General features: G+C 42.4%; 1 protein-coding gene across 2 annotated transcripts in view; it reads left to right on the forward strand.

The window, feature by feature from the left end:
- Window positions 1–22,719, forward strand: part of pknox2 (pbx/knotted 1 homeobox 2) — an 81,321-nt gene that overhangs the window by 23,599 nt on the left and 35,003 nt on the right. The gene's annotated exons all lie outside the window — the stretch shown is intronic.

Consider the following 22,719-nt stretch of genomic DNA (forward strand, 5'->3'; position numbering starts at 1 on the left):
CTCCCGTTAAAACCATATCGCACATCCCGATTGTATAAGCCCAAGTTTAAATGCTATAAGCATGAACAAAATTTGGATTTGAGTCTTTGAAAGACGGTCAGTAGCAACATACTGTATGCTGGCAGCGCTAATGTGTTACTTCAGGGGGGCCAGCGCCGGTCTTTCATTTCATTTAAGAGCACACAATCAAAAGTAATTCATGCTATAAATGTGTTGGCACGCCATGGCACGCAGTTAACGATCGCCCTGCTGCAGTTCACTCAAGTCGGCCGAGGCCAAACAATCATTTCAATCACTTGAGCACATTTTCTCTATTTTCAAACCTCGGATGAGAGTTTGAATTTCTTTTTTTTTTTCCCTGTCGCTCTGTTTTTTATTCTCATAATGATTCGTTTAGTCGGTCTCAACAAAAACAACCCAAAACATTATTTATTCTTGTCATGAGAAAAACACCATTGGTGAGCTAAAAATAAATAGGCTGAAATAAAAGATGACAGCCGTTCCTATTTAATGAAGGGCAAGAGCAGATATCAACAAGTGTTTCTCTGGTTTTGTCAGTGTTGTTTTGTCTGTATTGTATTGTATTGCCAGTGATGGACCATTAATAACCCCCTAATGTTTTTTTTGGATGCCCATGACTGGAACACGAGTTCTCCCCACAAAAAGGCACAGCGATGTAGTGCGCTCCTCTAGCTTGCTGCCAAAAGTTGCCTCATGGATTCTAAATAATTTCAAAACGAGAGACTGCTGAGTCAGTGAGTGTAATGTTAAATAAATCAGCTACCATGCCGAGAGTTTCAGCCAGCGGAGTAGCTTCTGTAAAGCTAATATTTCACAAAACGACAGATATAATAGGCTATCACTTTCAATCTGAGTCCCTGGAAACACCTCCGCTTATAAGTTGTGTCTCTGCCTGTCTGTGCAGTGACGGGTAGATCAGCGGAACAGTTTCAATTCCAAGTAACCAGTAAACTTGGGTCAGCGCTCATATTATATGAATGAATGGTTTATTGATGAAAAGAAAAGACTTGTTTCTGTCATAAAATCCGAATAAGAGTTTCATTCTGATGTGGTCATCAATTAAGTAATCCTAAATATTCAAAAGTAGACACCAACTCAATTTGTTGACCATTTCTTGTTAGAAATGAACATTCGTGCTGATCTGGCAGTTTTTGAGGTGGTAAAAAACAACAAAGTTGTTCTTGTAATCTATCATCTGCAAGCTTTAAATGCTTTTTTGAATATTGATTCAAAGAAGTGAAAAAGTTGTTGAACCTTTCTTTTTTTATTATTATTTTTTGTTTATCCCAAGGCCTAATGAACCCCTCCTGGTGTATCTTTCTGAGCTCGAGTCATGATCTCTCTCCATAAAACAGAGGAGCTACTGTCGAAAACCCACTGGTGTTTGCATTAGCCCACCTTTTGCAGTACCCCAGAGGTCCATTTGGTTCTCTGTATAAGAATAAGCCTGGAACCTGAGCCAGGATTTGTCCAGTTTATATTTAGTCTAATCAGGTCCCAAAGTACTACTGACTGTCTTGCAGGAGCTTTTGAAAAATGTACAGTTAAATTTATTTCCATTGCTGTCGCCCTTATCCTGCTGTCCACTTCTTCGGCTAGTTAACTGTTCACGTTCGCCTCGCTCTGTTGAGTCATGAAGTAGTGACGCTGGCGAGTCACCTGTTGATAATTGACTCCTAGTGCTTATTCGGCATTACAATTAATGTTTTGGGCGCCTAATTGTGCCCCAAAAGCTGCGTTCAACTCTTGTTAAAAGTGTTAGAAAAAGAACAACAAATATTTGGATAAATGCCCAAATTCATGCTGATAAAAACCTGCTTCTAAGTCCTGTTGAGTCTTTCTTGTTGAACCCTGTGGATGGCCTCACTGCGTGCATGTTGGGAAGGAGCTAGAGCCCAAATAGCAGCAACAACCAGCAACGTCTAGTCTATCCCCTGGAGGAGGTCTGGCTACACTAAGACGTTTGTCTCTTCCTACACACAGGCAGGACTAATTGCACAGCCCAGTCTTCATGTCCCCCTCTCAGCCCCTGAACATGCCCCTCACTTCCCCATCCAAGAGAAACAAAACAAAACTCCACCATGGTTCCCCACCAAGGATTGTTTTACGCCTAATTTTGTTAAACTTAATGAGATTTCACTAATTAAATCTCCTCCTGGTTGGAGATCCCCATGCCTCCCCAAACACACACACACACACTCGCTTTCCCTCCTACATCTAGCCCATGGAGCAATTGCTTGTAGGCCCATTTTAGACAAATACACTTTTTTTGTGTGTGTGTGGATTGCACAAGGTCAGGCCAGTGTTGCTCTGCGAGAGTTCCAATTTCGTGCCACGCTGCTCCGCTGCACCTGTGATCGCCAATAGGTGTTCAAATCTGATTTCGCCTGTAAGGGCAGGAAGTGGTTGTCGACTTCATCTTGATGCCTCTGTGACATAAAGCCGAGGCGCTGCAGAGCCCTTTACTGAGGTTTAAGAGACAAGACTAAAACAAGACTATTCCCTTCTCAATCTTTGTCTTCTGCAACAAACCAAATCCCCCCGAGTGAAGTCATACTGTACATGACAGATCCTCAATAACAAAATGCACACATGGCACATACATGTTCCTAATAATAACCCCTACATTAGCCACATTGCTATGCTAAAAGGGAAGTAATGAATGGTGGGGGCCATCTCGTTTTAAGTGGCGAGGCCTCGGAGGTCATTGTTGACTGTAGCCGCTTGCCCCCGGCATTGTGGACAACCCTCTGGGACTCTCGTGCTGACTATTGTGGGAGCCGGTCTCCCGTTTCCCGTTTGAGCCCTGGACACCTGCTGCCAACTTCACAGCTCTGTTCTTCAGCCAAAACGTCCATTACAACCCCCCGCCCCCCCCTGTCCGCACCTCCCTATGCCCCAGTGTCCACCACTGCAGTCCAGCTCCCCCCCATCCCCTTTCATACACACACACATACACACACAGGCTGAAAAGCTGTGGTCCTTGGGTGGATGAGTGGGCAGTGTGCCGGTTGCAAGATGCTTCCTTGATGAAGGCCTGCGCCGATCGGGTTTCTGCCACCTGTCATTCAGCTTAGGAGGCAGGGAAGGGGGCAAGAGTGGTTGTGAGTGGTGGGATTGATTGGGGCGAGGTGAAGGGGGATGGGGGGAGGGGGGTTTAGGGTGCCATGGCAATCTGGCATCAAGCCTACAGCCTGTTGTTATTTCAATGCGGCTTCTCAGACTTCTCAAGTTGTCCGTTTTGGTACATGCAGTGGTGTGGTAGTAAGTAATATTTATGATTGATAGTAGACCAGAGACCCGCACTGTTGGGACGTGACCGTACTCGACACGACGTGTTATTTACGGGACAAATTCCTGAACGTAACACATCAACTACTTTTTTTAATATATTTTGGGAAGCTCACGCTCTGGTCAGGACTTTGCTGCTTTGGTGCTTGAGCCCCAGTTTTCAAACACAAACACACTCATACCTTGAACATAACGTGTGTATATTAATCTACGTGGGTCTACATTAATAGTTCATTTACTGCTCGTTTTAGCATATAGCCACATTAAAATGCACAAAAGAAAGACTCTAATTGACGTTTGAGTGTTGATCTACACAGAACTGCCTGACGCTGGCCATTTCATTTCATTTCAATGTACATGACCAGCCATTTCAGAAAAACTATTTAGCATATGAGTGATCCTTCTGTGAACTCGGTTGTAATTGAACAAGTGGCTTGTTTAAGAAAGACTCTGCAGGGTTCAGCACTTAGTGGAAAGTCCTGGTGAATGGAAACGAGCATTGGAAAACGTGAATATAGCTTACTTGCATACAGAACTGACATTGTATGGTCTGTATTTCTATAGAGCTGGTGTTATTGTTGTCTTAATGGCCACTCGGTGTCATAACATTACAGTTCTGAAATTCACACACAGAAATACAAAGCTTTTTTTCCGGAACAATTTAGTTCAGTGTCTTGCCCAATGAATCTGGGATCAAACTACCAATCTTCTGGTTGGAAGATAACCCACTCTACCCCCTGTGCAATGATCAATCGAAAGCAATGAAGTACCGATATGGCAACTGCCAAATAACCAAAATAACACAGGACCAAAAACACAACCTTCCCGAATTGTCGTAACAACAAACTAATGTAACCTGCTGTAATTCATTACAGGAATTCATCTCGCAAACGCAGCATGCAATTACAAATCAAAAGCTTGTGGAAAGCTGGCAGTTAAGTGTGCAGGGCCTCATTTATCCTCGCTCACGGAGATGAATTCATTTACCTTCCCTCCTGAGTAGCAGGTTTTTTCACTGTTGTGATTTTGGCCCTGCCAGGCTTACGTGTGCGTTCTGCGAGCTTTTAGTTAAATCGAGACATCTGGAAGTGCATATTTGTCATAAACACTCCTATAACTCTGGGAACTGCGAGCTAGATGTGGTTGCTATGGCATCCTTATTTGAACTTGCGGCCCGATCAGTCATGTAGGCCATCATTTTGAGTCCCGCAATGGGTATCGCGCTCGCCGCGAACCTCCTATAGCTTACAGCTTCGGTAAATATCACACCCGCTCTAGCTGAGAGTGTCAGATTCTGCAATTTGGCCTTGGATTAGAGGGATTATATAAGGGAATAAACTGAATTTGAGGTCTATTCTGGCACCAGAGTAGGAAATCTGACTTTGCCTTCGTCTTTCTGACCTCTCCTTTTGGATTCACACTGAGGGTCTTCATTATTGTCTTCACCGTGTGATCCCATGTTTTCCTACATCACACTCCTTCACTTAACCATCATCCTCCAATCCGTCCATATCCATGTCTCCCTCACGCAGGCTCTTTACCCCGCCGCCCCCTAATTGTAATTATGTTGATTTAACCTAGACACATGCGGCTCCCTCCCTGCCATCTGAATGGAAGCTTATTAGTTGGAATTTTTTTTTTATACATATATATATTTATTTATTTTCTCCCATTTCTCTGGGTCCCTGTCGGCATTTCCAATTACTCTTGTCGCGCGGCTGTAATTGCCTCCATGCTAATGGCCGCCAGACAATCGTGCTAAATGAGGTGAGGCCGAGAGGCTAGGAGCCCGACTTCATTAAGAGCTAATGGGATTTTTAAGGGGGACTGAAGACCCAGCTCATCAAAAAGAGGGCGACGGAAGGAAAACAAAACAGATGGAGGGGGAGAGCCAAATCACCCGCCATTCGAAGTTAGTCCGTTCCTTTTCCCTGGCTCTCTGATGAGAAAGAAGGTTACTCTTCTTCTACAAGACTACTACCTAATTATAGATAAAGACAATATGACTGAAAGGACTGTACAGTGATAGCGACTGAACGTGATAAATGGATAAGTTTGCCAAATTCCTCTGGCTGTCCAGTTGAACATGAAAAAGGAGTTATTTTTATGTGTCTCTGGCTCTCAGTAGGTGTTTCAAGGCGGCGTTTTCATTAATTGGCAAGGTAGCTGCAAAGGGAATGTATAAATTATATATTTCAGAAGTGAGCGGACAGTCCAGTCCAAGTCCTCCCACACTCTTCACACTTCATTTAGAGAGGGAGAGACGTAGACTCACACGAGCGCGAGTGATGCATGCGAGTACGCGGTTTGAACGCAATGAGAGTGCGGCAGTAACGCGGTAAGGCAAATCTGCATGGGTCAAAGGCCTATAAATGCCAACGGAAACCCTCTAGAAATCATTTCAAGCTGATACATCTGTTGTTGTTGGTGTTGCCACATGACAATTTGCTGCAGTCCCGGTGGAAATATATGCTCTTTCACGCGACAATGTCAAATCGGCACGCTTTTAAAGATGATTGTAACCCCAGGAATGACGAAAGATGTGGATGCACAGTCGGTATATTCCAAACAGAAAGAATGAAAAGAAAGAAAAGCTTGTGCCACTAAATGCTCAGTACAGTTACATTAACAAAATTCTCCATTTAGACCAGTAAACCAACCCGTCACGAAAGTAACGATCCCATTCTGATCCGTCTGCCCTTGAAATGAATTGAAAGGCGCCCATCCATCTTGGCGTAATCGCTCCCCAATGGAATACAGTTACACTGCGTGATCTGCAGTCGCGGGATCAGTTGCCCTACACTTTAATTTGCTGCGCCATCTTAAAGCTGACACGGTTTGTCTGCCATCGGTTTCAGCTCAGCGGCCTCCTTTGGCTCCCGTAGATGAGTGGGCCTGGCAAATTCTATTACACGCTGAATAAACCAATGTGTTCGCCAATGAGCAGGAGGCATTATGGAGTCAGTGGGGTAATGGATACTGTAAAGCAAGGGTACCGCCATCGCAAGCCAGACTCAGGTTCACGCTGGTGTTGTCAAGTGTCTGGTTTGGTAAAGAAAGTGTGGGAAAGTATTGGTTTGTTGCAGTTTTACATAATGTCAGGTATTAGTCATCGAGCTAATCGTTACATCTATGTTGGTGAAATGATGGTCAACCAGATTCAACACTACTTACAGTACAGTAACATCTTGCTAAAAGCATGTTAATTGCGTAATATGGAGGTCAATTTATGGTAATTCCATTTTATTTCTAATGCAAATCCCAGCGTCATATCCAGGTAATAGGGTAAAGACAATTACTATCGGCAGTGCAATCACTCTAATACCTGAAACACATGAAAAAGTCTGTGAATCAAAATCCCTTATTATTCCCATATTGTTTATATATATACCACATATTTTTACCAAATGTGCTATTAACATAATGTTAATATGTTGATGTTGAATTTCTGAATCATAAAATTACTTTTTTTCAGAGAATGGCAATAATTCAGTAAACATATACAGGTACAATAAGCATACACACTGAGGTATAACACCCCTTTTTTTGTTGTTTGTTGTTTTCTGTCTGAAAGGAAACACAGTTTACTGGCTTTTATAATCAGGCATTCATCATGACATTTATTTATAGGGACTGAATCTTTTTGGCAAAATTGTCAAGCCCAAACTTATTTAAAAATCTGACTTGCATGTCAAGATAATTCTGTTTTAAATGCGTGGGGTATGTTGAGAAAACAAGGGTAAAACTTTTTCACAACATGAATTATGCATTCACGTGTTTTTTTCACTTTTGTGACCATGTTGGTTCAGTTTTTTGCACAAAAGAGTGTAAAAGCAGTGTTTCTTCCAGGAAAGATCTAGCTGTATGTTACAGTGATGCCAGCTTTATTAAACTATACCCGCCATATGTCTAGATGTCACACATCATTTGGTTCAGGATAGGGGAAAGGCTGTGGTCCACAGGGTCAGCATCCATGTATATTCAAGCGAAACCACCGTTCCCCCCCTAACCATGATCGAGGTGCTTTTGCCTAAAACCAGTCCACACTCATGGATGTGAAGTCTGCTCTCCGTGGTGACAGTTGTGGGTTTTGTACATCTGCCATCTACCCCCGACCGCATCCTGGAGACTGCTGTGCTGGATAAATGTAGCACTTCATAAAAAGTTGGATTAAAACAATTTCAATCCAGCTGTTTATGTCCAATCTTTATGTTTAACAGCATGCAAGCAAGCACACATATTCCTCATTCACTACAGAAGTTAAGGGCTTTGCAGTGATGCCAAAGGAGGTAATTATCTTTTGGAGGACAGTATGCAAATAGGCCTCCCAGAGTCTATCGAGAGAAGTTCAGGGATGGACACAGAGTGGAAATTAGGTCAAGGTTCTGATATTACTACTGCTTCTACAGCTGCTACTACTAGTCCTAGTTTTATTTTTGCTCTTTTTGACAAGACAGACAGATTAAAAAGATAAAGATAATATGTATTTAAGACGATAAAGGCGGACCAAGAGGTTTCTATAATGGGCCCTTTGCATAACATGGCGTCATCGTAGGAGAATCACAAATGAACCATATGGATATTGTCTATTAGCTTCGTCGGGTTCAGGGTGCATGCTGTTTCGCTGTTTGTGTAAAAACTAGTGTTGACAGTTAAACGTGTTATTAACGGCGCGAACCAATGTTAACGGCGCCAGATAAAAAAATGTGCGATTATAACTATGACATTAATGCGATTAATCGCGATTAAATATTTGAATCATTTGACAGCACTAGTAAAAACATGTAAGAATGGCTGTTCCGCAAAGGGTCCATCACCTCCAGCAAGGAAGTTGTCTTCAGCCGTGATTGTCTGTCTGTCTCTTTGTGAGCAGCAGGACTCCGAAAAAGTTAAGGACAGATTTGATTTGATTGAATCTTCTTGCGACTGTACAGTCGGCATTTTCCTGAGGAAGAAATGATTTAGATTTCGGCGAGGATGATGCGGATGCACCGTGATTGGCCTTGGCGGAGGTGTGTGTGTGTGTGTGTGTGTGTGTGCACGCGCTCTGAGTGCTTTCTGTCTTGTATACATCTGTGGCATAACAACAGCTGTGTGGCGGCTCCAATAGCCCCTTTGTTCTCCCAGAAACCCGGCGAGAGAAACCTTGAAAGGTAACGTGGAACAATGTACGTTATAATGCACGATTTCTGACACACTTTCAATGCTACTAAAGCTGAGAATGATAACGCTGAGGCGCTAAAGCTTAAAACAGCAAACCTACAAGTTAATCGGCGCTACATGACATGCACGGAGCTCAGTCAGCTCTTCATTACACCGCACAGACAGAATGAACCTCCTGTTTAGTTTTTTTTTTTTTTCCACACACGTTTCCTAAACAGTCCACCAAGTCAGGCAGATGTGTCTAATCATTTGGGCTGCGGGCTGTTTTCGGGCTGCAACGATGGTGGGTTGATGTGCTGTGGTCTACAAGGCCTGGCCCTCGTAGGAACAGCTGTCCTACAGCTGCCATCTCTTGTGCATTTTGGGGAGGAAGGAGGGACGGTGGGAGGGTGGGGGGTAGTTTGAAAAACAGTCCCAAACCTCCTGGGTCAGAGCCCTGGTATGGCGGTCTCCCTGGCAACTGGAGCTGAGACCGCGGTGTCTGTGTGTGTGTGTGGCAGTTGGGGGGGGAACAGCCTTGGCCACTGAGACCCAGTGGAGGTTAAGGGCACTGAGTCGATCCTCACTTTATCTGTGTCTTTCATTTGAGAGACTGCTGGCACCGACTTTGGTTTCCCAGAGATAATGTTTTGGCTTCCGCATCCAAAGTTGAGTTCATTTATTTATTTGTTTGTTTGTCCGACCACCAAAACAACCGCATTCTAACGCTACGCTGTTTCGCTCTTTTGTTTTCTCTGACGATACTCTCTCTCGAAAGCTCAACGCGAGGGAGTGTGAAGCTCCCTGAGCACAGGGCAAGATGTGGAGAAAGAGAATGTGAGTCTGGGGAAGAAAGAGTACAGAGAGCAATGGTGGGAGAGAGAGGAGATGGAAAAGAAGGGAGCACTGGGGATGAATAGGAGTGGGAAAGTGGATATGTGGAGATACTTGGCTTCGGCCCCATCAAAATAGCGGTAGTCATGCTAACTTAACCTTCCCTTTTCTCCGTCTGTCTCTCCCTCTCTGTGTCTAATTCCAAACCTCTCACACACACACGCACTCGTTAAAAACGACTTTTTTCAACATTGATAGAAAAGAGAGTGTTGTCATTTACACTTTTGCACATTGTTTTTGAAGAAGTATAATTAGTTTTTCTCTCAACTCGCACAAACTCAAATATGCATCAATAGGTGTTTTGTTTTTTTAACCTCGATTTACATCCGAGTCACCTTCGACCACCTCTTTCCAGACAATGCATATACAAACACAGTGTTTTCGCTGCACTCCCGGTGATTATCATATAGATGTTTGCAGTATTCTCGCACTTAAAGTACAGATTATGGCGCCCACCAACCTTCTGTCCAAACACATTTGATGAAACAGCCTGTTGTGCCTGTACAGCGCATCACAATACGCCAGAGACAAAAGCACAGGAACAGGCGTTAGCTGTGACACACGAGCAGTCGGTGTGTTTTTGGATGAACAAGGTGTGAGGGAGGTGTGTGTGTGTGTGTGTGTGAGTGTATGTGTGTTTATTGACATCAGCCACATTATAATTTGGTGCAGACTGAAAGGAAAATTTCCTCCAGTGTTTTATAGAGCAGTGGGTTATGAAACCATTTGGAAAGAGGCGACGCTCTTTGGATCGGCCGAGTAAACAATCGGCAATAACTGATGACTTCAGACAGAAAGGCCAAAATTTTAATATTTGGTGAATTGTGATACATTTTGGAACTTCTTATATGGAAAATTATCATTTTTAGATCTTGTGATCTTGTTTGTATATATATTTAGCCTTAATTGAACCACATTACTGTATTTCACTCAAGGGTCAAGGATCTGTTTCATAAGGGAGACCTGGCCAGGATCACAGCAGCAGCAGCAGCAGCAGCACAGTTACAGAGAAAGTCAGGGACATAAAAGTGAACATTAAAACTTGCTCATTTGTATCTTAAGCTTATATGTTCATTTAATTTTTTACAACGTTCCTTGAGGACCGCACTAAATTATTAAACACGAAACACATAAAATCTCCTGCGCAGTGAAGACGAGATGTGCTTCTCTTTGCAAGATGTCAGATGGTCGTGATGATGCTGATAATGCCACTAAGCTTTTTTTTTTTTTTTTGCCTTAACAACTTAAAGGAATACTTCACCAATTTGCATTTAGCTTTGTAATGTGTCACTGTTGCGCATGTAACAAAAAAAAAGAATGAAGATGTTTCTCGACTCAGGGAAAACTGAGGTTGGGAAGCACAATTTTTCAAAAACGCTACCCCTATTTTAGTAATACAAAGCTAAATGTAAATCAGTGAAGTATTCCTTTAACAACTTAAACACATCCAAATCCTCACTTCTGTTCGTTAGGACAAGGATTTAGTTCCATATAGTGACCCATTTAGACTATTAGAAAAAAATACTTTAATGTAACTGCTGTAGGGTAAGGAAAAGGAAAGGAGAGGAAGGACAGCATCTTTGTTGTCATTACACAACCGCAATTGCACACAACAAACCTTCAAGGTCAGACGGAGGGTTGATCAAAGCCACTGTGATGCCGGCCACGAGGGACCGACCTGACTCAATGTATCCAGCGTTCTAAGATTCAAACATGTTTTGATGGTCGGGAGGAAACCGGCGAGCCCGGAGGAAGCTCACGCAGACACGGGGAGCACATGCAAACTCGTCCCAGCACCTTCTTGGCGTGAGAGTAAATTATTAATGTATATAATATATTTTAAATAAAGCACCAGGTTGAAACGTAAATGATATGGCAGCTGAAATATACAAATTGTATTGAATCCAGTCCTTGTGATTCAAAGCTGAATTGATCTGATGGCGACACCCAAACCTGTTCTTTGAGAGCTGCAATTTCTTCCCTCATGTCGACCTTAAGGAGTCATCTTGCCAACATAAACATTTGCGGTTTTCATAGCAGGCCAAAGATTTCTTGCCTCTTTTTTTTTTGCTTTTTCTCTCTCCCAACATTTTGGACCAAACTGACACTTTGGAACAATTGGACTTTGTTTAGTTCCAGCAGCTTCACTGCAGCAGCAGCAACAAGGCTCCTTTACAAAGTTCTCCCTCAGACTGAGGTTTCTTAGCTACAAGCGTCTCCGTGGCGAAACATCGCGTCTCTGTCAGAGTGTGGTTTTGTGGACGCTGTTTGTTGGATACCGAGCTCCACTCGTGTGTGTTAATCTTTTGGTCCAATAGCGTTTGTCCTCGTCCCTGTTTTCCAACTGTAGTGACACAGAGGTTGACCTTTTTTCTTTCTTGTTTTATCACAGAGACCACAACCCACAAGCTAAACACACTGACTTGTTTTTTTTTATTTTTTTTATTTTAGCATCTACTTTTCCTTTTCTTGGAAGTGATGCTTGTCACTGATGACACTTCACCCCGAAACCTTGTCAAAGATGTAAAATCTCAAATGTTCTCTCCAGACTTTGGTGCAGTGATTGAGTGAGCTTGTGGTTTACAGTTGGAAAAGACTGTCGAAAGAGATTCTCAAGAGTCTGGTGCAGATTTTGTTCGGTCTAAGTGTTTTATTAAGGGACTAAAAATCCTGATGTTTCCATTGAGAGCATGGCTGCCTGGTTCATGCAGTTCCCCGGGTGCAGTCACCTTTAAGTAAGACAGTGACTGTGTCAGCACCCTCAAACAACCACACTTCAACTTTATCACTTTAATGTTCCGAGGTGTCGAAAAACAAAAAAACAAAAAACAGATACTATAATGAAAAAAAGTTGAAAGCGATGCAGTATTCATTTGAAGTAGACTTCCCTCCACGTGTTCTGCCTCTGCCTGTAAGTGCACTCTAGTGGAAACCTGTAACAGACAGATACTTAAACGTGGTGATGGTTTCTCCCCTCTCCGAGTTGGCCACCCCTTGCCTGGCTGATGACAGGAAAACACCAAACATATGAGGGGCTGGACGGTGTTTCCATAGTAACAGACCTCATGTGAAAAGGTCACTGAAAAGGCGGAAAGATTATAGGAAGAGGGGCGGGGAGGGGTGTGGGGGAGACAAGAAAAAACAAAACGCTGTTTTAATGTCCGGATTCATACTGAACATTCCTCTTCCTCCCCGCCTATGAATATTCTCACAATGATAATAAAAAAAAAATGTAGGATTTAAATAGCACAATTACATGGCTGCAAATGGTGAGAGGCCCATCGCTCTCTTTTTTATTATTATTTCTTTATTCTCTTTTGAAGTCGGGAATTGAAAAGAGAGAGTGGTCGACAGCCTGCGTGATGCCTGAGCTTTGTGTTTCAGTGCAGATACGTCGCCCGCCTGCCCCCTCAATCACTGGCAGACTCCTTTTCTCTCTCCCCTCCCCTTCAAGTCATTTTAATTAAGTCAGTCTCACTGGCATGGTAGGCAAAGATAATTGGAGAGGGTTTTTGGATGCCATTTACTCTAAATGATGCCTGTTTCTTCCCATTTTCTCGCCTTTTCTTCACTCCCACAGCTTCTCTCCCCCCCGCCGCCGCCGCAACCCCTCCCCTCCCGGCTCCTCATCTCCTGGCAAAGAGTTACCTATCTTCCCCATCCCTTTTTTCTCTCCTCTCCCCATCTTATATTCAAATGCGAAATATGGATTAACCTCTTGTGTGTGGCGAGGGGAAGACTTCCTGTGAATGGCAAATTTTGGCCAACACTGCAATTTATTTGAAATGGCAAATCCGGCAAAGCAATTTGCGGGGGAACGAGGGTGTTCTTTGAACTTTCCTCATTTGAAAAAAGTTTGTGTTCTCTCGTCGCATTGGGTATCATCTCCTAGCGGGGAGGGGGGGGGGAGAAGGGGGGAGAAATGTCTATTCCACACTTTAATGAAAAAGTACAATTGTGAGAAAACAAGACGGGCTTTGATTTGTATCTTTGTGTGTGTGAACGAGGTGCTTTGACGATCTGTAGGACAGCATGTTTCGATGAAGCTCGTCGTTACGTAGCATTACATGCTTGGCGTTGTTATTAAAGGGATAGTTTGCATTTTTTGGGATTGTGTAAGACATTCCCTGTGTTGAGAAGCAGCTGAGTAAAGGAAACACAGATTTGTAGTCTTCGTCAGCTTGAAGTGTTTGCTAACTTATGTTAGATATGCTCATCATGTTGTCTCACTATTAGACGGTGTTTATGTAACAAGAAATGAAAGTTTATGTCACTTCCATTGGCTAAAAAGGGTGATTTTACCTTGCAGAACACAGGAAATTTGCATATCAATAAATTCAACTATGTTGTTTTGTGACTTCAATGATTAACTGCTTTTGTCATTGATATGGTCTAACGACAAGTAAAAGCAGTGATCATATTCACAAGCTAGCAAACAATTGAAGGAATACTTCACCGATTTCACATTTAGCTTTGTATTACTAGAATAGGGGTAATATTTTAGAAAAATTGTGCTTCCCAACCTCAGTTTCCCCTCAGTCGAGAAATATCTTCATTCTTAATGCAAATCGGTGAAGTATTCTTTTAAGTAAGCTGTAGAATTCGTCAGGTGAGCCTTTGTAACGTGGATAAAAACTGTTTCCCGATGTCGTCACTTGGAGGCACGTTTCACAGATTTATGCACAGTCACCTGCATTTAAAACACTGATTACCTCATACAACCAAGTGACTTTTAAAAAAAAGTTCCATACTATTTCTTGAAAACCAAATTACCTTATTGATTACAGCCTTTTTTTATGGCGCACTTGAGCACATCGGGTCTAAATTTACTCCCGTAACGCGTGGGCCAACGTTGCAGAAATGCAGAGCACATGAGTTGTATCAAGTGACCTCGTGCTGCGATTGATTGGCAAGGCCGCGCGCGCACAAGAGCGGTGGAAGCACACGTGTCCTTATTAATCTGTGTTCGCGGCGCTGCCCGTGTTCCTGCGGTCCGGGCTGGATGCAAACCGTGTGGGATTTGTCAGTGTGGGTGAGTGTTAAGTGTGCATGTGGTACTCCCGCTATCAATCAGGCAGGGCTGGGCCCTGCTGCTGAAAGGGGGCCACAGTGGGCCACCCATCCAGCCGGGCGCTCTGGGGAGATCTGATGTCCACAGTGCTTTAATGCGCTCCAGATGTCCCTTCAGCTGAGACACAGAGAGAGAGGGGGAGAGAGAGAGAGAGAGATGGGGGGAGGTGTAGTGGGGAGGGGCGGTAAGGTTGGAGCACCTTAAAGCAGATCAGTCCGGCTCACAGAGTTCTCCTCAAGGGGTTTTTTGTTGTTGTTGAGGCACCTGCAGTTTTATGTTTTAGTCAGAAAAGTACTTAATTTAAAGCATGACAAATTAAATTATAGGCTTTGTCTTCATATATACCTTTTTCTATGCTTTTTTTTTTACATAGAGATTATACATAACTTATACCACAGAGGATAAAACTGGTCTGTTTTGCAAGAGTTGAGCACATAGATGTGTTTACATTAGGCAAAATCTGGCTCAGTGCACCACCTAAAGGATGAAGCAAGCAGAAGCCATTTATTTAGAAAATAAACAAGACCAATTGTCATCTCTTAAGAGAGAAAAATGAACACAAAGAATGATATCCTCCGACCCGACATATTTCTCTTCCATTTTCAGGCCTGTTGCTATTTCTGACGATAATGAACTCACAGCAGCAATCGGGGGATCTTTATTTGTTTGCGCAACCTCGTATAGTTTTCCCCAAGCCGTGAACACTTCTCTTTTATGTAACTTGTGCCGCTTTCTATTGTCTCTATGGTGAAAGACTGCGTTTGTAATACACTGGTCAGAGCTGTACCACAATCAATACACAATGCAATGAAATGGAACATCTTTTTCTCTAATCTGAGACGGATATGAGATCTTGAATTTTAGCCGGAGACTTACTGTGTTAATTTTAGGTTGATGGAGACTATTTTATTTCTTTTAAATCTATATAACACTCTTTTTCAATGATTGTTAATGCTGTTAGGGTTGTCGTTAGCGTGTTTAATATCCTTCCACTCGTTGACCAATCGGAGGCTACGTTTTTTGACTTTCTGACCAATCGGAGGCCCCGTGCGTGGGCATATTTGTGGGAGCGCTGATCTCAAGCGCATGTCTAAACATGTGTCTTCTGTGTATTTGGGCAGCACTGATGGGTGTTTGCTCAGGGCACACTGAGCACGTTTCGTGTATGTCGGTCGGAAAGTTCATCATGACATCATGAGAACATCGCACAGCCTCAAACGCGTGATATAGAAACCTTTGTTGCTGTTTTGTGGCAGAATTCGAGGCATGAGGCTTCCGTGATCGGTCGATCTGTCCTCCTGCTGCTGCCACCTAGTGTCCTCTCGACCTTCAACCTAACGTTGCATTCTTGTCTTTTTTTCTCCGTGTCCTCCCTCTCCCCTGACACGCAACATCTTCATCTGCCTCCCCTCGTTCTCATGTTTCCTCACAGTGTGTCCCCCTTTTTTTTTTCTGTCTCCCCCGCTCCTCCTGCATGCATCACCGTCCACATCACTGTCTGTCCTCCCCTGCCGTGTAGGCTCCCTGCCACTCCCAATGGCTTTTCAGGGGGAATTTAATATGGGTTTGTTTGGTGTTTCCAAGAATTCCATTCGACTGCCGTCTCTCTTTTGCCCCCGACACTAAAATAAACAGAGGCTGTCCAGCCAAGAGCAGCAAACACCAGTGATGTTAGCCTCACTATTTGGTCTTCACATTTTCAGAAGGACTCCACTTCATTTCTTGTTTGTTCCCTGTTCTCGCCGTCTGGGTTCTCTTTCAAGAGAGCCTCAGCTGTGGATCTGCACCTGCATGTCTGATATGCAAAGGCTTTCCGATGGCAGACAGTTTATCGAAAGAACATGAAAAAAAATTTAAAGGAGCATTTGACAGTTTTTCTGAGTAAATCCATGGTTGTAAATCAAGATAAAATTGTCAGATGACGTGTGTGTTGGACATAATCACCAATAGTGATGTCGTTCGTAGGTATTTGGGGCGGTATTTGATGACATTCTGATGTCTTTTTAATGTCCATGTAGATTTAAGTCATATTTATTATAACTAGGCAAATGGTCACGATTGCCCTCTTTTCCTCATTTTAGCTGAAAGCGCCACCGTTAAGGCGATGAAGTAAATGAATTTTGCGTCATTAAAACGTGCTCCATAAGAGACAAAGAAACAAAGGTTTATCTAATAAAGAATAAGGAGCTTAACATATCTGTAATCATTGTGTCAGGAGTAGAACTTGAAAAATGGAAACTTCTCATTTTTATTACTCGGTATACAAAGCGCTGACGTTTGATATTTATGTCGTCTTTTATTTTATTTTATTCTTTTCCTGTATGCTTTGCAATGAGCAAAAAAAAAAAGTAAAGTGGTTAAGGAAGAAGTAAAAACACTAACAAAATAACACTTACCCAATACTTAGCAACGCAGTATTTGTTCTACTTAAAGTGCAACATAAAGAAAGGAAGCGGGGGTGACAGTGATACTTCATCTTAATATGACTGAAATCTCACATGACAACACTCCAGCTTTTTTCTCTCCCGCTTTTATTAGACTTAATAAAAAAATAAACACTGGGTTCCAACTGTTTGCTCAAATCTGGGAACCTTACATGAAATATTTAAGACCTTACCTTCCTGCCATCATGCTGCAGGGCTTTTCCAGATTTGTTTTGTTTTGTTATGTTTTCTTAACTAGATTAAATAACATCTCAGATGTTGGAAAAAATCAATTAAACATTTCATTAAAAATACTTTTTTTTATTATACTTCTACTTAAATCTAAGTTGAAAAAAATTGCAGCTGTTTTAATTGAATTTTGACTTCGACTCACATCTACGTTCAGATTGTTTCACCTCCCTTAATAATCTCATACCCTATTCGGATTCACGGTGTTCAGAATGAGGTAATAATGTTTTGGAATGTATAAAAAAAAAAGTGTGTGACATTTGGCTTTGATTTTTACCAACATTTAAGGGAAATATTTCCACACAGGACGATTTCAGGTCATTTTGTGTCGAAGTGAGGCGACTACAATCTAATCCGTGTAGTCTCCCCACTCCCAAAGTCGTCCGGGAGTGTCATGGATGGCACTCACTTACGCCGATAAAGACGAAAAATGTACAGATGCTGTGACAGATTAAGCCGCGCACAGTGTGTGTGACGGTGGCAAACGTGGCAGCTGGAGCAAAGAGCCAAGTGTCAGGGAAAAGGCTTCAGAGGGTGAAACTCTATGAAGATTGCATTTCCTTTTTCCATGAGCCCGGCTGTTCCAATTTCTACCTTCTACTGTTTTGATGATTATCAGTTTAGCAGAGGAAATGCTCCGCCTGTGTGTGTGTGTGTGCCAGACACTCAGCCCTGGAGCACCTTTCAACATTAAAATGTCTTTACTGCTGCTGCTCCGTCTGCAAGCTACCGTTGTACTGTATAAGTACAACAAAATAAACTGTATAAACTGGTCCAGGCAATCTGCAACTGTAAAGTTAATATACAGTTGACAATGAGTTTTGAGTCTGAGAGTTTGGTGCTGGTCTGGTCAGTTGGGCTGAGCCCAAATATTTGACAATTTAACTGCTTTATTTACTTATAAATACTTATATAATTGATTCATTGGTTTGAGAAGTTGTTAGATTTGTCAGCTTCTTAAATGTGAGTATTTTCTGGTTTCTTTGGCCCAAATCCTTAAAACATGAATCATTTTGTTGATTCAATGTTGGTTTGTGGATAAAACAAGACCCTCATCCCTTCCAGGTTTGAGAAATAGTGATGTTTAAAAATCTTTAGGGTCTTGTTTTGTCCACAAACCAACATTGGTTCACATTTTATGGACAAAACGATTAAAACAAGCAGATGAATCGACGATACCTACAGGTATCTATCTTTTAATTTGGGGATTTGGATATGTTGACAGCAATATAAAGACTTTTTAACTGTTCCGTTAACATCTCAGTTTGGCCAGTGCTTGCCATGGTTTGAGTAATATGCAACTAAAAGTCAAGTGCACACTGAGATTACACAGCGTTTACAGCTCATGTATTAGTGTAACTTTTATTTGGAGACCATTTATTTAAACTAAAAAAAAAGTCGATTTTCCAACACCATAAATGCACTACCTCCAAATCATGTGTGGGACTGGGACTTACTGGGATATACAATTGACTCTAGGTAAACAGCTGATTGTAATATCAATGTACTCATCGTCGTCATCTTTAAGAGAGCCTCGCACCGTCCAGACGCCGTTGCAGTGCTATTTCTATCGGGTGGAAGTAAATGCACTGTTGGCACTATCCACTCTCCCCACCCACACTCATCCCAGGAGTGTCTGTTCATGTGCGTGTGTTTGTTTTAGGAAATGATGCAGTGCCAGTTTGTGTAAATTTATCTTCGCGACAGAGCCCGAAACACAACGAGGTTCAGTGAAGCAGCTCTTGCAGAAACACTGGCTTGCTGCACGCCATGTGTATGCCGCATAGGCAGCAGAGCATGTCCGCGCTCTTCGTTGTGTTTATTTTATTTTTATATATATATATACATATATATATAGGAGGACTGAGGATCATGCTGCAGCAGCCTGTGGGGAGCAAACAAACCTTAACTCTGGCATATTTGAGTTGTAGGGAAGCTGGTTTCACATTAATGAGTGAGATCTCTGAGAAACATTAAGTGATTAGAAATTAAAATGACATCTTGATAATCCGTCATGAGTCTATTGTCCATAGGTGTGAGTGTGAGAGTGGCCCTGTGATGCCCTATGTCAACTGGGATTAGCACCAGCATTCCCTGTGACCCTCATGGGAGGATAAAGTGGTAGAAGATGGATGGATGGATGGAGTTTTCAGTTTTTTGGATGGAGGACGGGTCAGGTGTTGCAGTAGCATTTTATTTATCTAGATCTACAACAACACTGTGCATTTTTATGGATTTTGCAGTGTTGTGAGGACATAACTGTTTCTTTATCTGGCAGCATGGAGAGGTTATTGATGCTATGGGAAAAAACATGATATTGAATTCAACCACAGGTTACTCACTGTGCCTAAAGCTAAGTCTGTTCACAACCAGGAATAGCTTATCAGCACCAAAATAGGGTTAAAACACTATTAATTTAATATGTGCGTCTGTGTATTGGTTCAGAAAGTTGAGCTCACGTCTGTGGTTTGCAGAAATGTAAAATGGCAGCATTTGAGCCTGGAGACTCGGTCAATTGATGAATCAAAATAGTGCAAACAAACCAAACCTAACCTGACAGAACATAACAGAGACAGGAATACAAACCTGTTTTTAATAAATTAGTAATAATAAATGGGTTGGAAACATGCAATGCTGTATACACATGGTTAAGGATGCAACAATCGTTTACCCGCAACCACAATATCAAATATTTCATTCGTTTTATTTTACCCTCTAACAGAAAAGAAAACTCACCTCATTAAATTACTGGCTTTTAATGTTATTTCCCCCCTGCCCTTTGGGAATTACAAAAAAAATGTCCTCCATTCTGTAATTTTACCACTTTCTCATTGACTTGAGACATTAATCAACTTTTTTTAAAAAGCAGGAAGGAAGACAATCAGCCCGGGAATCTGTAATATCCAAACAAACATTTGCATAAATACAAAGAAAACACGAGAATTGCAGTCAGATTGGAGCACCGACACCATTGTCAGCAGTTAGAAAGGAAGAGATGAATCTTGCAAATTGTTACACCCGGGGGAAATCCTTGTGTCTTCATTATGGCTGTGGGGCATATTTGAATATGTGAAGGACGTTCATTAAGAAGTTGAGTATGAAACAATGAACGGGAAAGGTTATAAATTTAAATTCAAGCATAAAATGTCATTGGAAATTGATAAGGACGAAGTCAGTGGAAGCTTAAAATCAGTCCAGTGAGTGAGGGGAGGGAAATGTCAAAGGACTCAGTGTTCTTAACATGTCAACATGCAGTGGTTCAATTTACAAATCACAACAAGTTAAACGTTGATTTAATTGTCATTTTTCCCTCTTTCTGGACTGCGAAGTGGAGTTTTGCTCTACCGGCAAAAAATGGACTTAGAATTCAAAATGTCAGGCATGGAGTTACAGCATTTGTCAATGTCACACTTAGGCAGCCAATCAAATCGAGTAAGAAGCAAGTTTTACTGCCCCAAACTTCTGCTTTCCCCCTCATAAAAAAGTAAAGGTGACATCTGCTTAAATCATTTGATTGCTCACCATGGGTTTAAAAGGTGCACCAGGTTTTTGGAAACTACTGCACCTGTTGTCTGCAATGTGTCTCACTCTTCTTTCGTGCACAGTTTAATCAAGCTAAGGCCGTAGTCCGACTAAGACAGGCAAGACAACAAGCTGGTGCGCATTGCATTCAATCAGTTTTCTGTTGACCTTTACATCACCGAAAAACAAATAGTAAACGGCGAGATGGACAGTGAGATGGATAGTGCTGCGGTTCTGTACATTTCGTACCTGCTGTGCATGTTAATTGTATTACAGATTAGATTGAGCATGGCTTTTCTGGTTGCCATGTTGTCCGAATAAAGACGCCACCGTATGATTTCCGACAACAGACAGTACTGCAGTTTATACATTGTCTCCTTCTACTTCCGGGTCAAAGACCTCCAGTCTGACTAAGCGTATACATGTAGGAGTAATCGGACTATGAATTGCATTATCCAGGTATGTTAGTCCGACTAAGGCTAGCTTGATTTTAGCCCAACTAACTTGTTTACATGACATTAAGAAAACCCAATTATTTTCTTGGTCTAAACTAAAGTTGGTCTTTTCACATGCATGTAAACGCACTGACTGTGATGGAGCTCATTGACCTTCAAAAATTCTGACTTTAATTTGTGATCATTTAATGAACTACCCTTTGTTTAATAGCAAACTCAGTAATTATAAGACTTAGGCGTAGGGACCGCATTTGACTGGTTTCATGTGGGTGAGTTGTGACTGAACATGCTGCTCAGCTGACCAAGTCCCCCTCAGCATTTCTGTGCGAATTTTCACATCACCGTGCTTTGGACCCACTATTCACAACAAGGCAACACCTAGAAACTCTAAGATCTCTGTCGAGATACGAAGTCCCTCCGTCTCAAACCCTTAAAACCAATTCTTCCAAACAATGGGCTGCAGTAATCCACCGTGCCTCGCCGCTTTCGCCTGTGATCTTACTGAACCCGCGGTTAAGCCGTCAGTCACTGCCGTATTGAAACGTCCTTCACCGAGCTCCACAATCCAACGCCTTCTCTGTCTTGTGGAGGACGATGAATCCAATCAACAAGAGCAGATGAATAAATGATACTCGTATGAATTGCAAGTGTGGGTTGGCGAGGAGCAGGGCGTTGTGAGGCAGTAAGGAGGGAGGGCTGCTGGCTCAGGTTAATGAGGTGGTCTGGGAGTGTGGACTGGACCCTGACTGCAGTATGTTTGGAGCTCTCTATAGCCCGGGGGTTATTTGTAGCCCTAAGACCACTGGTGTGACTGTCTTCGCCTCTGGCTGTGAATGCACTCACACCTTTGAGTGCACATGTGTGCAGATGTATGGTGTTCTTGCGAGCAATGACACTTTGTGTGTGTGTATTGCCCCCAGGATGACACTAGTTGAAGCTTTGCTATCGTTGTATTTAGTGTTCGCATTAATGTGTAGTGTGTTTGCATTCATGCCCAATCCTGAGCGTGTGTGTACGGGGTATTTGCGCTCTGATCTGTGTGCTGTCCGACTTCCGTGTTGAGTGCAAGCACAAATGTGTAAACAGACACCCCCCCACCACCACCACTGTCCCAGTCTCATTACCATTCCACCCTTCCCTCCACCAGTTTACTCAACACCATCAAGGCCTTGCCTCCTGGTGTTTGCAGTGTAAATCAGGCCTGACAATAAGGCAATGATTAGATCCCACTCATATTCAAAAACACCTGATTTATTTATTCATCTTCTCCTCTTGCAGGGCATCGAGATGCATAATGTTTGACCAAGGTGACATGCTCACTTCTAAATGCCATTCATTGCGTCTGCAGGTCAAACCTTTAACCATCAAACAGTCCAGATTAAACGGGATTTTGATGGGGGAGAATGTGCAAATGACGGCACCAAAAACAAAAACAGCAATTTGATGTACACATGTGATATCACATCAGGTGTCAGAATAGATACAAATGGGTATAAATGGCAGTGTTTAATAGTATATGCTGATGATACAATATTATTTATGGAATAATTCAGGATTCTGAGAATCAGATCCAATCAATCAATTGTCAGCTAAGCCCTTGCGCTGTTTTTGTTGTTTTGTTGTTGTGGTTTTCAATAAATTGGCATCTGGG

Source organism: Solea senegalensis, linkage group LG13, assembly GCF_019176455.1.
Source record: "Solea senegalensis isolate Sse05_10M linkage group LG13, IFAPA_SoseM_1, whole genome shotgun sequence".
Classification (NCBI taxonomy): Eukaryota; Metazoa; Chordata; class Actinopteri; order Pleuronectiformes; family Soleidae; genus Solea; species Solea senegalensis.